The sequence below is a fragment of the Rattus norvegicus genome, chromosome 1 (genome assembly GCF_036323735.1).
Source record: "Rattus norvegicus strain BN/NHsdMcwi chromosome 1, GRCr8, whole genome shotgun sequence".
Lineage (NCBI taxonomy): Eukaryota > Metazoa > Chordata > Mammalia > Rodentia > Muridae > Rattus > Rattus norvegicus.
Genome location: NC_086019.1, coordinates 103,653,594 through 103,669,045, shown reverse-complemented (window position 1 = coordinate 103,669,045; position 15,452 = coordinate 103,653,594). Strand labels below are relative to the sequence as shown.

Genomic DNA, 15,452 nt, shown 5'->3' with positions numbered 1-15,452 from the left:
CCATGCAGTGACCTCCTTCCTCTGCTCAGAAATTCCTTAGGTATCTGTCATCTCCCGAAAAAATGGAGGGTGACATTTTAGCAACACCCTACTATGTACCCTGTTGCATGGCACTTGGATCTTGCTCAGGGATTCAAGGACTTGTCACTGTGTGCTTCTGTCCTATCTCCTGGGTACCCCCTTCCTCCATCTCTGCAACACACACATGCCTAGGCCACCACCACCTCCTTCTGCTTGAACAGTTTGCAGACCTGCCATGCTCTTAAGATGGGAGAGGCATAGGGAACCCCTCTGAGACCTCCAGAACCAAGTGTCTCTGCTCCTTTCTTCCTGCTAAGCACCTGAGTTGGAAGAGTTAGGAAGTTTTGTATTTTGCCAGCTAAGTCATAGGCCCTCTGATGCCTATAAGCTATAAAAAGGGATGGCACGGACCATGAAATAGGTGGTTGTCAGTTTATGAGGGAAGGCAGGGTCCTCATGGGGTGATCTGTAGGTTGGCCTTGATCCAGCTCATGTGTTTTGACACTTTGGTGAATATGCTAGGCTTCTTAGGATAGGCACAGGGGTTACCACCCCATGATGTAATCCCTTGGAGCATCCTATCACAGAGGAGTGTGGTTCCAGAGTCACCCTGAGAGAAGAAGGCACAGAGGTAGAGCGAGAGAACATCTCACTTTCTGTCTGGGGTGCACCACCTCTCATCCTTAACCACCAACAGATTACTGATCGAAACTTTGCAGTTTGGCTCCCAGGAAAATGCAGGATAGCATCCCAAAGGGAACACAGCCTGAAGCAGAGGGGAAGGCAAACAGATGCAGCTCCTGTACTGAAGGCAGTGTCTCTGTGTCCATAAGGGGGAACAGAAGGCAGCGTCCCCAGGTCAGCAGTAGGGGAACAAAGGTGACACTGCTTGTGAGGTCATCTCCTGGCCCCATTCCCATGAATATTTTATAGGGTAGGCACCTCATAGACAAAGGGTGAGCAGGGGTTGGGAAAGGCCAGTTCTGACTTATAAGGGCTGTTTGGAGTTAATGCAGCAGGAGAGACTGTGGTAAACACCAGCGAGGGAGGGGTGTTTGTGACAGCAGATGAAGATAAAAGATCTGGTTGGAGTCTTCAGCTCAAGCCTGACACAAGCCCTTGCCCTTCAGTCTTCCTGCAACCTGATCTCATAAACACCAGAGGGAGTCTGAGAGCAGAGTCAGCTTGTCCCTGCTCAGTCTAGAACCAACCAGAGCCAGCTTCCAGCACACCAGAGAGTAAATGTATCCCCTGTGGCCCAGTTGAGGCCCTGCAGAAAGCAACCACTCCTGTGTGCTCTGAGCCCAGTTCACAGTCCGTCTGCTTACCTTTACTTAGTGGCAAGCTCCTTCATTGCCCCCCAAGCCTTCTAACTCCTCTCCCCTGGGGACCTTGTATCTGCTTTCCCCTCTGCTCCCCACTAGTTCCAAGTGCCCTGCACCCCTGTGTCAGGTGCTGCCTCTTCTGACCTTGCACACAACATTCCCTCCTACCACAGTGACTCTCCCAGCGTCTCAGGCCTCTTGTCTGCCCCGTGGCTCCACCACCTTACATTCTACCCCATCTCGCCTGCGTTGTGCTTGGTGTTTATGGCTGCCCCTTTTCCTGGATGTGTGTTCTCCACATCCAAATCCCCCTCCTGGTGTGAACATGGGGCTTCAGGAGGCCCCTCAGGACAGGAGAGTCTTGAGGGGAACGGCTTGAGTTGTGCAGGAGACTCAGGAGGTGCAGCTTTCCTAAGTGCTATCCTGGGGCAGGCTCTTTGATGATGCAGTTGCCTTCCATGCTCCTGAGGCTAATCTAACAACTCATGAGCTCGCCAAGATGGATGACCTGGTGTGTTGTCTTCTCTGTCTCTGGTGAGTAGAAATGTTGGCCCAGGAAAAGCCATGCAGCATCCCCCCCACCCCCCCGACACGCAATGGTGCTCTGGGAGGGAGGAGCTGTGCTATGCTAACTGTCAGCTGCCAGGTTCTAGGATGGTCATAGACACCATGGAGATCCATAAGAAAAAGTGTTCATAGGCTAAAAAGCCTGGATATGGAAGAGTGAGTTGTAGAGGGCCGCAATAACATTCACCACCAGAAGATGGCGCTGGCTTCCACTGCGCCCCATGTGGAAGGCCAGGATAGCTTTCGCCATTACTTGATGGTGCTGGTCTCTGCCGCGCCAGCCGACTTCCTTTCAGGAAGTTAACTGTGTGCGCATGTGCAAGAGTGCCTTCGTGCCAGGTCTTTGCCCACTCCGGGGCGTGCCTAATGAGATCATGGGTAAGCAACCAATCAGGTGTGGATGTGCCGTGCTAGGGTTTATATAAGCCGCGCCATGCTGGCGTCCAGCCGCCGCCCTCTCTATTATTAATAAATATAAGCATTTGGCTACAGAAGGATTCATGTGTTCCCGCATATTCTTGCTGGCGAGAGGTTGCGCGGGACATCTGGTGCCGGAAACCTGGGAGAAACGCCACACCATCGCCAGGTGCCAAGAGGGGGTCTTCAGTCTGCGGAAGGAATCCAGAACTGTAGTGTTTAAAAGGTAAGATCCTGAGAGACAATGCTTAGCCTTGACCTGTTCCACTTCACTCCCCTGCTAGATGCGGCGGAAGTTCTTATTATCGTTCTGGCAGCTCTCGGGCTTTCTCTATTGGCCTTTGAGTTTCTAGCTACTGCCAGACTGCCTCAGAGGTCGCATGGGAGCCGCCCAGCTGTAATAGCAAAGCAAGGAGCGCTGGAGGAGGGGCAAGGCGGCATGTCAGAAACAGGATGGGATAAAAAATTAAAGAGCTCAAAGAAAAAAGAAAACAAGCAGACAGTCCCCTCTGCGGAGGTGAGAGATTGGGGAAAAAAACGCCCTGGGAGAGATAAAACAGAGAAGGGAGAAAAAAGTCTTGAAAAGGAGAAGTCTTTATCCGGTAAAGGATTTAAAGACTTCAGAGCTTGATAGCTCAGAGACAGACGAGCTTAGCTCCTCTGAGGAAGAGGATTTAGAAGATGAGGCAGCTCGCTATGAAGAAGAGCTTCACAGAGTCATACTGATCAGACTTGATAGAGGTAGACTGCCTGAAAATTTATTCAGGAGAATCAAACAAAAGGACATCTCAATGCCCATGCACAGCTTGATGGAGTTAATGTAATTGGGTTATGAGTGGAAATATTCAGGACTGTGTTTCACTTCCATACCATTTGTGAATGTCAGTCATGCTGATCAGATAATATATCTCAGTATCTTACAGGAATTGGGTTTCAACACGTTGATGGACTAGTCTAGGAATTGAGACAATCCATCGTCCATATCAACTCCATTCGAGTGGATAGTCACCATGAAAGTGGTGGGAAAGGATAAATCCTACCTCTCTGCTGACACCATCTGTTTTTTCCCTCTTTGTCTATTGTCTGTCCTTAGTGCACCAAGCTGTCCCTATATGTCAGTTTATGTCTGTGTTGTTTTTTTTTTGTTTCTTGTTGCTTAAATGTTTTATGTTTCATGTTCAAAAGGAAAAATGGTAAAAACTTTATCTGCTGGTCGTTCACATCTTGATTTGGTTTTAACTCATTTCAAAAAGGAACAAATGAATAAAAAACAGTTTCAAGCAGGCCTTTAGAGCCCTGTACCTAAAGCCAGGAGTCTAGGTCAGCTGGAGAAGCTGCCTAGGGGCTAAGCGTCTACACGAGCTGATCTTAAAGGCGCCAGAAGCTCCTCAGCTTCATCCCTGACTTATTATTTGACTCAACAGGTGACAAGGTGCTTCTCTTAAAATCATAGCTAAAAAGGTAAAAATGGCGTTTGGTCTAAATATTAAGATATGTGTAGCCACTTCAATTTTGTTTCTCAGTGGTTTTAAATGTATATATATGCTCTACTTGCCTTGGTCATGGATTGTTGGCCTTCAAGTTATTGGATATGGTTAAAAAGGTATAATATTGGGAACAGAAAGTTGACATAAAGCTGGTAATTTGGATCGAGTCAATCTAGACAACATGTGGCATGAGCTAACCCAGGGAAACAAGTCTAAATTGAGGTAATATTTTTATGGAACTCTTATTCTAAAAACCAGGCTTCTACATCAAAACAATCATCCACCATGATCAAGTAGGCTTCATCCCAGGCATGCAGGGATGGTTTAATATACGGAAAACCATTAACGTGATCCATTATATAAACAAACTGAAAGAACAAAACCACATGATCATTTCATTAGATGCTGAGAAAGCATTTGACAAAATTCAACACCCCTTCATGATAAAAGTCCTGGAAAGAATAGGAATTCAAGGCCCATACCTAAACATAGTAAAAGCCATATACAGCAAACCAGTTGCTAACATTAAACTAAATGGAGAGAAACTTGAAGCAATCCCACTAAAATCAGGGACTAGACAAGGCTGCCCACTCTCTCCCTACTTATTCAATATAGTTCTTGAAGTTCTAGCCAGAGCAATCAGACAACAAAAGGAGGTCAAGGGGATACAGATCGGAAAAGAAGAAGTCAAAATATCACTATTTGCAGATGATATGATAGTATATTTAAGTGATCCCAAAAGTTCCACCAGAGAACTCCTAAAGCTGATAAACAACTTCAGCAAAGTGGCTGGGTATAAAATTAACTCAAATAAATCAGTAGCCTTCCTCTACACAAAAGAGAAACAAGCCGAGAAAGAAATTAGGGAAACGACACCCTTCATAATAGACCCAAATAATATAAAGTACCTCGGTGTGACTTTAACCAAGCAAGTAAAAGATCTGTACAATAAGAACTTCAAGACACTGAAGAAAGAAATTGAAGAAGACCTTAGAAGATGGAAAGATCTCCCATGCTCATGGATTGGCAGGATCAATATAGTAAAAATGGCCATTTTACCAAAAGCGATCTACAGATTCAATGCAATCCCCATCAAAATACCAATCCAATTCTTCAAAGAGTTAGACAGAACAATTTGCAAATTCATCTGGAATAACAAAAAACCCAGGATAGCTAAAACTATCCTCAACAATAAAAGGACTTCAGGGGGAATTACTATCCCTGAACTCAAGCAGTATTATAGAGCAATAGTGATAAAAACTGCATGTTATTGGTACAGAGACAGACAGATAGACCAATGGAATAGAATTGAAGACCCAGAAATGAACCCACACACCTATGGTCACTTGATTTTTGACAAAGGAGCCAAAACCATCCAATGGAAAAAAGATAGCATTTTCAGCAAATGGTGCTGGTTCAACTGGAGGTCAGCATGTAGAAGAATGCAGATCGATCCATGCTTATCACCCTGTACAAAGCTTAAGTCCAAGTGGATCAAGGACCTCCACATCAAACCAGACACACTCAAACTAATAGAATAAAAACTAGGGAAGCATCTGGAACACATGGGCACTGGAAAAAATTTCCTGAACAAAACACCAATGGCTTATGCTCTAAGATCAAGAATCAACAAATGGGATCTCATAAAACTGCAAAGCTTCTGTAAGGCAAAGGACACTGTGGTTAGGACAAAATGGCAACCAACAGATTGGGAAAAGATCTTTACCAATCCTACAACAGATAGAGGCCTTATATCCAAAATATACAAAGAACTCAGGAAGTTAGACCGCAGGGAGACAAATAACCCTATTAAAAATGGGGTTCAGAGCTAAACAAAGAATTCACAGCTGAGGAATGCCGAATGGCTGAGAAACACCTAAAGAAATGTTCAACATCTTTAGTCATAAGGGAAATGCAAATCAAAACAACCCTGAGATTTCACCTCACACCAGTGAGAATGGCTAATTTCAAAAACTCAGGTGACAGCAGATGCTGGCGAGGATGCGGAGAAAGAGGAACACTCCTCCATTGTTGGTGGGATTGCAGACTGGTACAACCATTCTGGAAATCAGTCTGGAGGTTCCTCAGAAAATTGGATATTGAACTGCCTGAGGATCCAGCTATACCTCTTTTGGGCATATACCCAAAAGATGTCCCAACATATAAAAGAGACACGTGCTCCACTATGTTCATCGCAGCCTTATTTATAATAGCCAGAAGCTGGAAAGAACCCAGATGCCCTTCAACAGAGGAATGGATACAGAAAATGTGGTACATCTACACAATGGAATATTACTCAGCTATCAAAAACAACGAGTTTATGAAATTCGTAGGCAAATGGTTGGAACTGGAAAATATTATCCTGAGTGAGCTAACCCAATCACAGAAAGACATACATGGTATGCACTCACTGATAAGTGGCTATTAGCCCAAATGCTTGGATTACCCTAGATGCCTAGAACAAATGAAACTCAAGACGGATGATCAAAATGTGAATGTTTCACGCCTTCTTTAAAAGGGGAACAAGAATACCCTTGGCAGGGAAGAGAGAGGCAAAGATTAAAACAGAGACTGAAGGAACACCCATTCAGAGCCTGCCCCACATGTGGCCCATACATATACAGCCACCCAATTAGACAAGATGGATGAAGCAAAGAAGTGCAGACCGACAGGAGCCGGATGTAGATCGCTCCTGAGAGACACAGCCAGAATACAGCAAATATAGAGGCGAATGCCAGCAGCAAACCACTGAACTGAGAATAGGCCCCCGTTGAAGGAATCAGAGAAAGAACTGGAAGAGCTTGAAGGGGCTCGAGACCCCATATGTACAACAATGCCAACCAACCAGAGCTTCCAGGGACTAAGCCACTACCTAAAGACTATACATGGACTGACCCTGGACTCTGACCTCATAGGTAGCAGTGAATATCCTAGTAAGAGCACCAGTGGAAGGAGAAGCCCTGGGTCCTGCTAAGACTGAACCCCCAGTGAACTAGACTGGTGGGGGGAGGGCGGCAATGGGGGGAGGGTTGGGAGGGGGACACCCATAAGGAAGGGGAGGGGGGCAGGGGGAGGGGGATTTTTGCCCGGCAACCGGGAAAGGGAATAACACTCGAAATGTATATAAGAAATAATCAAGTTAATAAAAAAACAATAAAAAAACAAAAAAAAAAAAAAACAAAAAAAAAACAGGCTTCTAAAAGCATTTAGGACAATGTCTCTTGGTTGAGGTACTGGAGACTACACCATCGTGCGTTCATATGTAGGAATTGACAGTCAAACTTTGTACTAGATTGTTGGAGGTCGAGTTTTGCTTTCCAAAGTTGTGGTTTGCCCTGAAGTTATCTGTATTTTGATGCTAATTCCACTGCCCCAAGAACAGCTGCCTAGTCAGTGCTCAGAACTCAGGTGACTTTCCAAAGTTGTGGCTGTGCTCTGGTGTTACAAGGAGAACTGAAGGATTGTGATTAAGGATCGCCAGTGTTACATTGACTAACTCAAACTTATTTGTAATTAAGAAAAATCAAACAGGTAGAGATTGTTACAGGATTTACAAAGGATTGATGAGGTTTTGGAACTTGTGAGAGCACTACAGCCAGTCTGTTTACTCCAACTGCCACTTCAAGATAGATTTAGAGGATTGATTGTGAGTTTTCATTTCGTGAGCTTGCTTATAATTTTAGAGATCCCATAAAGTGATATCATTAAGAATGGCTAACAGCCTTATATTATGTAATTTTGTTGCTTCTTCAATGTAAGAAGTTTTAAATCTTTCAGTGTATATGAAAATTTTTACTACAAACTTTTGCTCTCAAAATGAGCTTTAATATTTGGGGAGTAGCTGTTGCACTACTCCAAAAAAGAATATTTGAAACTAGTTTTAAGCTTCTAAGGATATGTTAATTGGCTAAGTACCTCACCTTGCCAGAGGACTTAGGTCTTTTTTATCCATATTGGAGATAAAGCTTCAGTTGTGTTAATACAAAATTGTAGGCTAGAGTCATGGAAGTATTTTAAAAAGAAACCTGGTGAAACATACCTTATTCCAAACAACAGTTAATTGGTTATTACAAAATACTGATATTTGGCCTATTACATATACAAATTTTTCAGGCAAAATTGATAATTTTACTCTTTATATGCTTTTGTACTTACTATAAACTTGTACATGCAACCCATAGGAAATGCGCTTACTATATTTATAGGTGGTTCATCTAATGAAAAGGCTACATATATGATTGAATCACTTGTTTATTCTCTTGAGTTTCTGTTGCTTCAACACAGATTATTAAATTCCGTGGTTTAGCCACTGTTTTTAAATCAAGCTTTCAGTTCACATATTGATAGCCAATGTGTGGCTTGTGGTTTACAATTGATTTCAATTACTTAATGCTTTATTAGAGACAGGTTTTCTACTTAAAATCAATGAGTGATTTCAGTGTGAATTGTCTGACAACTCACTGTCCTTTCAGTGCTCTGGCTCAGACAACTAAATTAAACCTTAGACTCATACCTAACTTTGAAAATGGTAATAGAGTTGATATGAAAAGAAGAAGACTCCATTTGCTTACTTTCAATTCCCAGCCTCACCCTGCCAGCTCAGGGATTTCTAGTAAGACTGAAATTAGACAATATTTATAGGATTTGACATTTCTAATTAATGCTTATGTTTAGGTAAATAAAGTTTGTGAGGGGCTGGAGAGATGGCTTAGTGGTTAAGAGCACTAAGTACTGTTCCTTTATAGGACATTTAAGAACTCAAACCGGATTGCCTGGGTTCCTTAACAAGGGAGGACAATGATACCAGACAGATTATAGGCCTTACATAGGAACAATTAGTCAAAAAATCTCATTTTTTATATATCCAAAACAATAATGCTGGAGACAATAATTTGGTATACAAGTCAATTTATAAATACAAGTGCTCAGTGTCCTCAATTTAATCCTCAAGGACTTACCTTAATAAATAATATCTTTACTATATCTTAATAAATAAAAAGGGGGAGTTATCCCTGTATGCTAAATAAAGCTCCTTTTATTTCAATTTTAAAATTTGGATGCCAAAGTTTATGGCACCCTGCAACTAAGCATACTTCTGCCTAGGTAAAATAAAAAGATCCACATATTGGCATGATCCTGTCCAGATATTTTATATGGGGAAGAGGGCATGTTTGTGTTTTTCCTACAGGATGCTACAAGAGTGTGCCAGCTGCCTGAGTGGCTGGTGAGACTGGCTGATCCTGGTTACATAAAGATTCAGCTCTCCTGGTTTGGGTCCCTGGAGTCATTCCTCTGCCCTGAGAGGAAGATAGAAGATTCCCCCCTCATCTTTTGTCATCACAGAGATTTTGCCGTTGCTACAGTCGGTGTTACTGCTGCGTGTGTCCCGTCCCATTGTGGCCCGTTCTCTTACCCTCTGTGCACTGCTGCTTTCTGGAGAAGACTGGACTCCAGCCGTTGCTGCCCCCCTCATTTCCCTGGTGACTCTTGCTGCTTTAACTGGTGTTGTCATTTTACAGACTGTAGCTTCACAGAAATGCCACCTGCGTGAAGCTGCTGTGGACTGGGGAACTCTGTCCTGGTTGTACAGATCTCAGACATGGTTCCATTGCCTGCTGGTTGTTCCAGAGATCCTGAACTGTCCTGGAAAAGACCTTGACACTTTTGCTGCTATTGTAGCAGCCATTACTGCTGCAGACATTGTGTCTGCAGTGTCTGGAGTTATCCTCCCCCAATCTATTGTTAGGCAAGCACAGTGGGTGAACTTTCTGGAATAGTTGCTAACAATTGGGAATTCTAAATTTTATTATAGGAGCGGCTTGACTATGGCCCTTGGTGGTAACAGCTGAGGTGAACCAGATGAGGTGCCCACTACTTATCTGGAGTGGCTCTGTTTGGTGCAGCCCTATGCTGTGGATTAGTGTTCATGCTATGGTTGGTTTACAAACTCAGATCTCAACAGAAACGTGACAAGGCCGTTATCACTCAAGCACTTGTGGCCAGTGAACAAGGGGCCTCCCCTAAAATTTGGTTATCTATCTTCAAAAATTAGTCGGTATCTGAATTCTCTGCTCTTGCACCCCATGGATCTGTGGATCCATTGCACTGGGATGAGAGAGACTCAATGATCCTTTGATCAGCCCTTCCACATCGCTGAGGTTTCCTCATTGCACGCGATAGGGTGATCATGATTGTTATAAATAAAATAATAAGGGGGAGATGTAGAGGGCCGCAATAACATTCGCCACCAGAAGATGGCGCTGGCTTCCACTGCGTCCCACGTGGAAGGCCAGGATAGCTTTCGCCATTACATGATGGCGCTGGTCTCCGCTGCGCCAGCCGACTTCCTTTCAGGAAGTTAACTGTGTGCGCATGTGCAAGAGTGCCTTCGTGCCAGGTCTTTGCCCACTCTGGGGTGTGCCTAATGAGATCATGGGTAAGCAACCAATCAGGTGTGGATGTGCCGCGCTAGGGTGTATATAAGCCGCGCCATGCTGGCGTCCAGCCGCCGCCCTCTCTATTATTAATAAATATAAGCATTTGGCTACAGAAGGATTCGTGTGTTCCCACATATTCTTGCTGGCGAGAGGTCGCGCGGGACAGTGAGTGACAAGGGTTGCTTGGGAAGGAGAGGGGACAGGACTGGAGTAGAGGAGGCTGTGACACACTGCAGGGCAGGGCACTGAACGGCTATGGAGCCTAAGAATCTGAGGAGATTCTGGTTGGGCCTCAGGCCAGAATCAGTTTCCTTCACTCTGGTGGTCTCCATGTCTTGTCTCAGCGACCTCCGGGTTGGAGCTATTCAGGTATCTTTGCTGCCTTCCTGGTGTCCAGCACACAGCATGAATTCTGTCACCCTTTGTGAATAAGCGTATGTACAGACATCACTGGCCATGAGGGTGAGGTCCACACACTGCAGTATCTTTGCACTTAGAGCTGTGGGCCAAGAGAACACAACCATGACAGGAACACAGAAGCTCAGTTGCCTGGCCTGTTCTTCCAGAACCGAACTTCCTGCTCCAGGATACAGGGTCTGACCCAGGCATACACTTATCTGGCCTGGTGCTGCCCCAGCCGGATGCCAGGCAGCGGCTCCCCAGCTTAGCCTCCTCAGTGGGCTCCTCAGTCACCCTCACAGCCTCTGTGGTGTTGGCTGGCTCCCTCAGCTGAAGCAGCATCAGGTCCTGGCTGTTGTCAGCATCTGGGCTGAGAAACGTGGGCATCCGGAGGCTCCTGTTACAGAGTGGGTGTGGGACAGAATGTCGACAGGGACATACTGGCCAGTGTCTCCATCATCATCCAGGCTGTGTTGACCCAGCCTCACCTTGCTTTTGCTAGGGAGGAAGCAGAGATGAGCGAGAAGGGGCACGCAGGGCATCTGGGCAGAAGGGAAATTGAGAGGAGAGATGGATGGGGAAAGAGAGAGTGGACAGCAGAGAGAGCAGAAAAGTACTGGCAGGAGAGGGAGGGAGACACAGACACAGAATGGGAAAGGCAGGGACACCAGGGTGTGAGACGGCTCAGCGGGTAACAAGCTTACTGCACTAGTGTGAGCACCTGACTTTGACCTTAGGAACTGAGATGCCAATCAGGTTGAGTGGCATGTGCCTGCAATTCTGAGCTGAGGACACAGGGACATGATGATCTCCAGTGCTCCCTGGAACCCAGCTATGCTGAATATTTCAGCTCCTAGCTCAAAAAATAGGGGCACAATTTGGCTAGAGAGATCGTGCCTCAGTGGATAAGAGCACTGACTGCTTTTTCAGAGGACCTGGGGTCATTCCCAGCACAAACCTGCTGACCCACAAGTGTCTGCACCTCTAATTCATAGTGCACAGACACATATACAAGCAAATCACTGATATACAGGATTTTTTTATTAAGTTGATTAAAGAAGAAGGGTACAGGCAGCAAAGCGGCTCAGTTGGTAGGGGCTCCGGCAGCCAAGCATCGTGCCTCAAGTTCAATCCCAAGACTGCCATGGTGGAGGGAGGGAACTGACTCCTACAGGCTGTCTCTCGATCTCCACGCTCATGCAGTGTCATACATGCTTGCACATGGACACACTCACACACTCACACATATAGAACAAATAAAAGGGATAAATCAACTTAGAAAACACAAGCTGCTCCTGGAACTCCATACACACAATCACACTCATACACACCTGCACACCTGCACCACACACACACACCACACACACACACCACACACACACACACACACACACACACTCATGATTAAATCAAGAGAACTAGAAAGGTAAGTAGGGAAGGGGCAGGGTGAGACACTGTGGGAAAGCAGGTGGGAACACGCAGGAGCAGTAAGTACATGAGAGAGAAGAAGGGACTGGGGACAGATGAGAGGCAGAGACAAACAGAGGAAGTGGGCAATGAGGCAGGAAGTAAAGAGAGAAGGGGACATGGAACAGGGAAAGGGCAGACCTGAAAGCTACTCAGGTGCACTGGGCTAGCCTGAGCTTGCCTGGCAACTGCGATATGGTCACAGCCCAAGCTTTGCGCCCACTTCCTCCCAGTACCCTGCCCTCTCTCTGTGCTCATCCAGTTGCCCTGACCCAACTCTGTTCAGCCTCTCCCTGTATGTCCCCCAGCATTGACATGATCCTAGAGTGCCAGGTTGGTCTGGAGAAGCTGAGGACTTCCCTCACATTGGCTTATGGGCCCCCCAATGCCTGCCTCTTAGGGTGCAGTGAATCCTGTTCTTCACTGTGGTCAGTAGTGATGGGGATGGAGAGTGGGACCCAGACCCAGAGAGAGTTGAGTAAAGATCTGGAAGTGGGGACCAATGGAGACAGATGGACAGAGAGGCACCCAGAAGAGGACAGAGATAGGACAGATGCACAGACATGGATTCAGGGAAAGAGGAGAGAGAAAAACACAGTTTCTCATAGTCACACAAAGAGTAGGATCACACAAGACAGCGGGACAGGAAAAGAGGGAGACATGAGGTGAGACTCAGGTCCTCATGGCCCACCAACCACTCTGCCCTTCTGACCCTGAACCAACCTTCATCCCTCAGACCTCTACCTCCCATGAGGTCCCCAAGTAAGAGTGTGGCATAGTCTTCCTTGAAGGAGAGGAGCTTCCTTCACCCCAATTTTTCCTCCTACTAATGTGTTTGGGAGGTGGATCCCAGGGACCCTAGCTTGTCAGGCAAGTGCTCCGGCCACAGCCACACCTGAACCCATCCTACCTGGGATGCAGTGGGCAGCTGTGAGTTCCCACTGCGGTTGGACCAGGACACACACCACCCCTGACAGCCCTGACATAGTGATACACAGCCACCTGCCAGGGTTGGGAATGTCTCTCCCACTCCCAACCTCCAATGGTACTGGACTGGATGAGGGGAAAGGCACCTGCAGAAAGGAATTCTGGGTAGGGCCCAGCCTTGGCATGGAAAAGGGATTGAGAAGAAAAACTTTCGTGTGGATATGAAGGGACATGGGACAGAGGACCAGGAGGGTGGTCAGGTTAAGGGGTGCTAGAGTGGACTGGATTTCAGGACCCACACCTGCCTTGCTCGATGGTAGTTTGCTTTATCTAGGGAGACATAGACTCTTGAGTACAAAGCTGACCCTAGACAGCAGACTGGGAGACAGCAGATGAGGCAATGTCTGGAGTTGCATAGGCTCCGGGGGATTTGGAGTAAACAGGCCATGGGGTGAGGATGGTGGAAACTGTGTTCTCAGGGAGAGAGTGTCCAAAATGGAGATGGGCTCCCATGGAAGAGGTCTGTTTCTTGAAAAAGCATCCTGTGTAGGGTTAAGGGATCAGAGTGGGAAAGGGTAGGGACAGATTAGACTCCAAAGATGACCCAGGATGCGGTTCTAGATGAGCCCCTGCAACCCTCTCAGACAGGTAAGGAGGAAAGCAGAAAAAGAAGAAAATTTAAAAAACCCCAACTCCAGACTGTAGAGGGCATAGCTATTGCTAGTCTTTGACTAGATCTCTTGTTCTATGATAGAACACTGTGTGTGATTGGATTCTAGAATCTTCCACGATACCTCTTAGTTATATGATAGAACAGGGTGTGTCCTAGGATCTGTGTTCCCAGAAAAGAAGTGTGGGACAGAAGTCAAGGTGGAGGGCCTAGGGTGATAGTTGAGTCTGTGTGAGAATGACAGGAGTGTTGTGGTTAGGCTAAGGAGTGCTGGAAGGCAGAGTGATGTCTTCCAGTGAACAATTCTGAATCTCACCATGACAGACAGAGGTGACCCAGGATCTGCACCTGAGGTAAATTGGCTGGAGGCAGGGTGTGGACTAGAAGAGATTTTCTAGGACATCAAGGTAGACAAAAGGAAGAAGAAGGTCTATGCAGCATGGTAGGGCTGAGATAGGGTGGTAGAGTGTCACCATGACAAATAAAACACCCATCTCTGGTCTAGGAACTCCATGGTCTGGAGAATGACACTGTGCTGCTGTGAGAGGGAAGACTTATGGGAAAGAAGGGAGGAGTCTGGTCCCCTTTTCTTCCTGTGAAACCCTCAACTTCTTACCATATTCCCCCAGAGACAGCATGAGGCACAGAACCAGAAACCACATGGCAGTAAGGGGTGAGCGTGGAGCTGAGGTCTCTTCATCTCTCTGCAAGGCCTTAGAAAGCCTTCACCCCTCCACACTCCAGCGCTGCCCTGCAGACACATGTGAGATGTCTGAGCCTCACCTCTTAGTCTGTGAGCTGTACACTTGCACCAAGGACAGTAGCTGAGCATGAGAACCCATATGTCCTAGTTCTGTGGACACTGGATGAATTTTGGGGTCTGAGAGATAAGTGGGAATGGGCCCATGGGCAGGGCAGCTTGATCAAAGAAGCTGAAGGTTCTGGAATGCGTGACAAGGGCAGGGATGTGACTGGCCCTCAAAGTTTCCTTATCTAGACCCCAATAAAAACCTCACTTCCCAGTCTCAGTGGTCAGTACAATCTATGCCAATGGCCCCTTTGCTGCTGTGAGGACATGACTCTCTGTCTAACAACTGTGAATATTTATGTCCCTTTTGCAGTGTGAGTGAGTGTGTGTGTGTGTGTGTGTGTGTGTGTGTGTGTGTGTGTGTATCTGCAGGTACAGGCATCTGAGTCGGGCATGGAGGCCAGGGGAGGACAGGATGTCCCCCACTGTCAGTGTCTGCCTTACTCCTTTGAGACAAGTTCTCTCTGAAGCAGGAGTTCAGCTGGTGGTCAGCAGCCTCAGCAACCATTCTGTCCTCACACCAGTCATCAGTGGGGGTCCCGTGTGTGTGTGTGTGTGTGTGTGTGTGTGTGTGTGTGTGTGTGTGCGCGCGCGTGTGTGACAGGGCTCATTTAGAAAGGGGTGCATGGTGGAGTTCTTAGGATTGGGACTCAGATCTTCCTGCTTGCGTCCCCAGCACTTTCCTCACAGCCCGAGTCCAAGCTCTAATGAAGCTGAAACGGTCTCAGCACTCAGAACCTCTGACTCCACCCTCACACGTGCAGATGTGCACTCCCTTGTCACAGGGCTGCTCCTCATGGCTCACAGATGCTCCTGTCCAGCATCCTCCCATCAGAAGAAGGACCCTCCATGACTGAGCCTGTAGCATGTCAGAGTGCTTCTCTGTGTTCCGTTTCCATGCATTCTCCACAGATGGCCATATTCTCT

General features: G+C 46.5%; 1 pseudogene; it reads right to left on the bottom strand.

Moving 5' to 3' along the window:
- Positions 1-462: 462 nt before the first annotated feature.
- LOC120098457 (kallikrein-2-like) lies at positions 463-14,379 on the bottom strand (annotated as a pseudogene).
- Between the last annotated feature and the right edge of the window lie 1,073 nt (positions 14,380-15,452).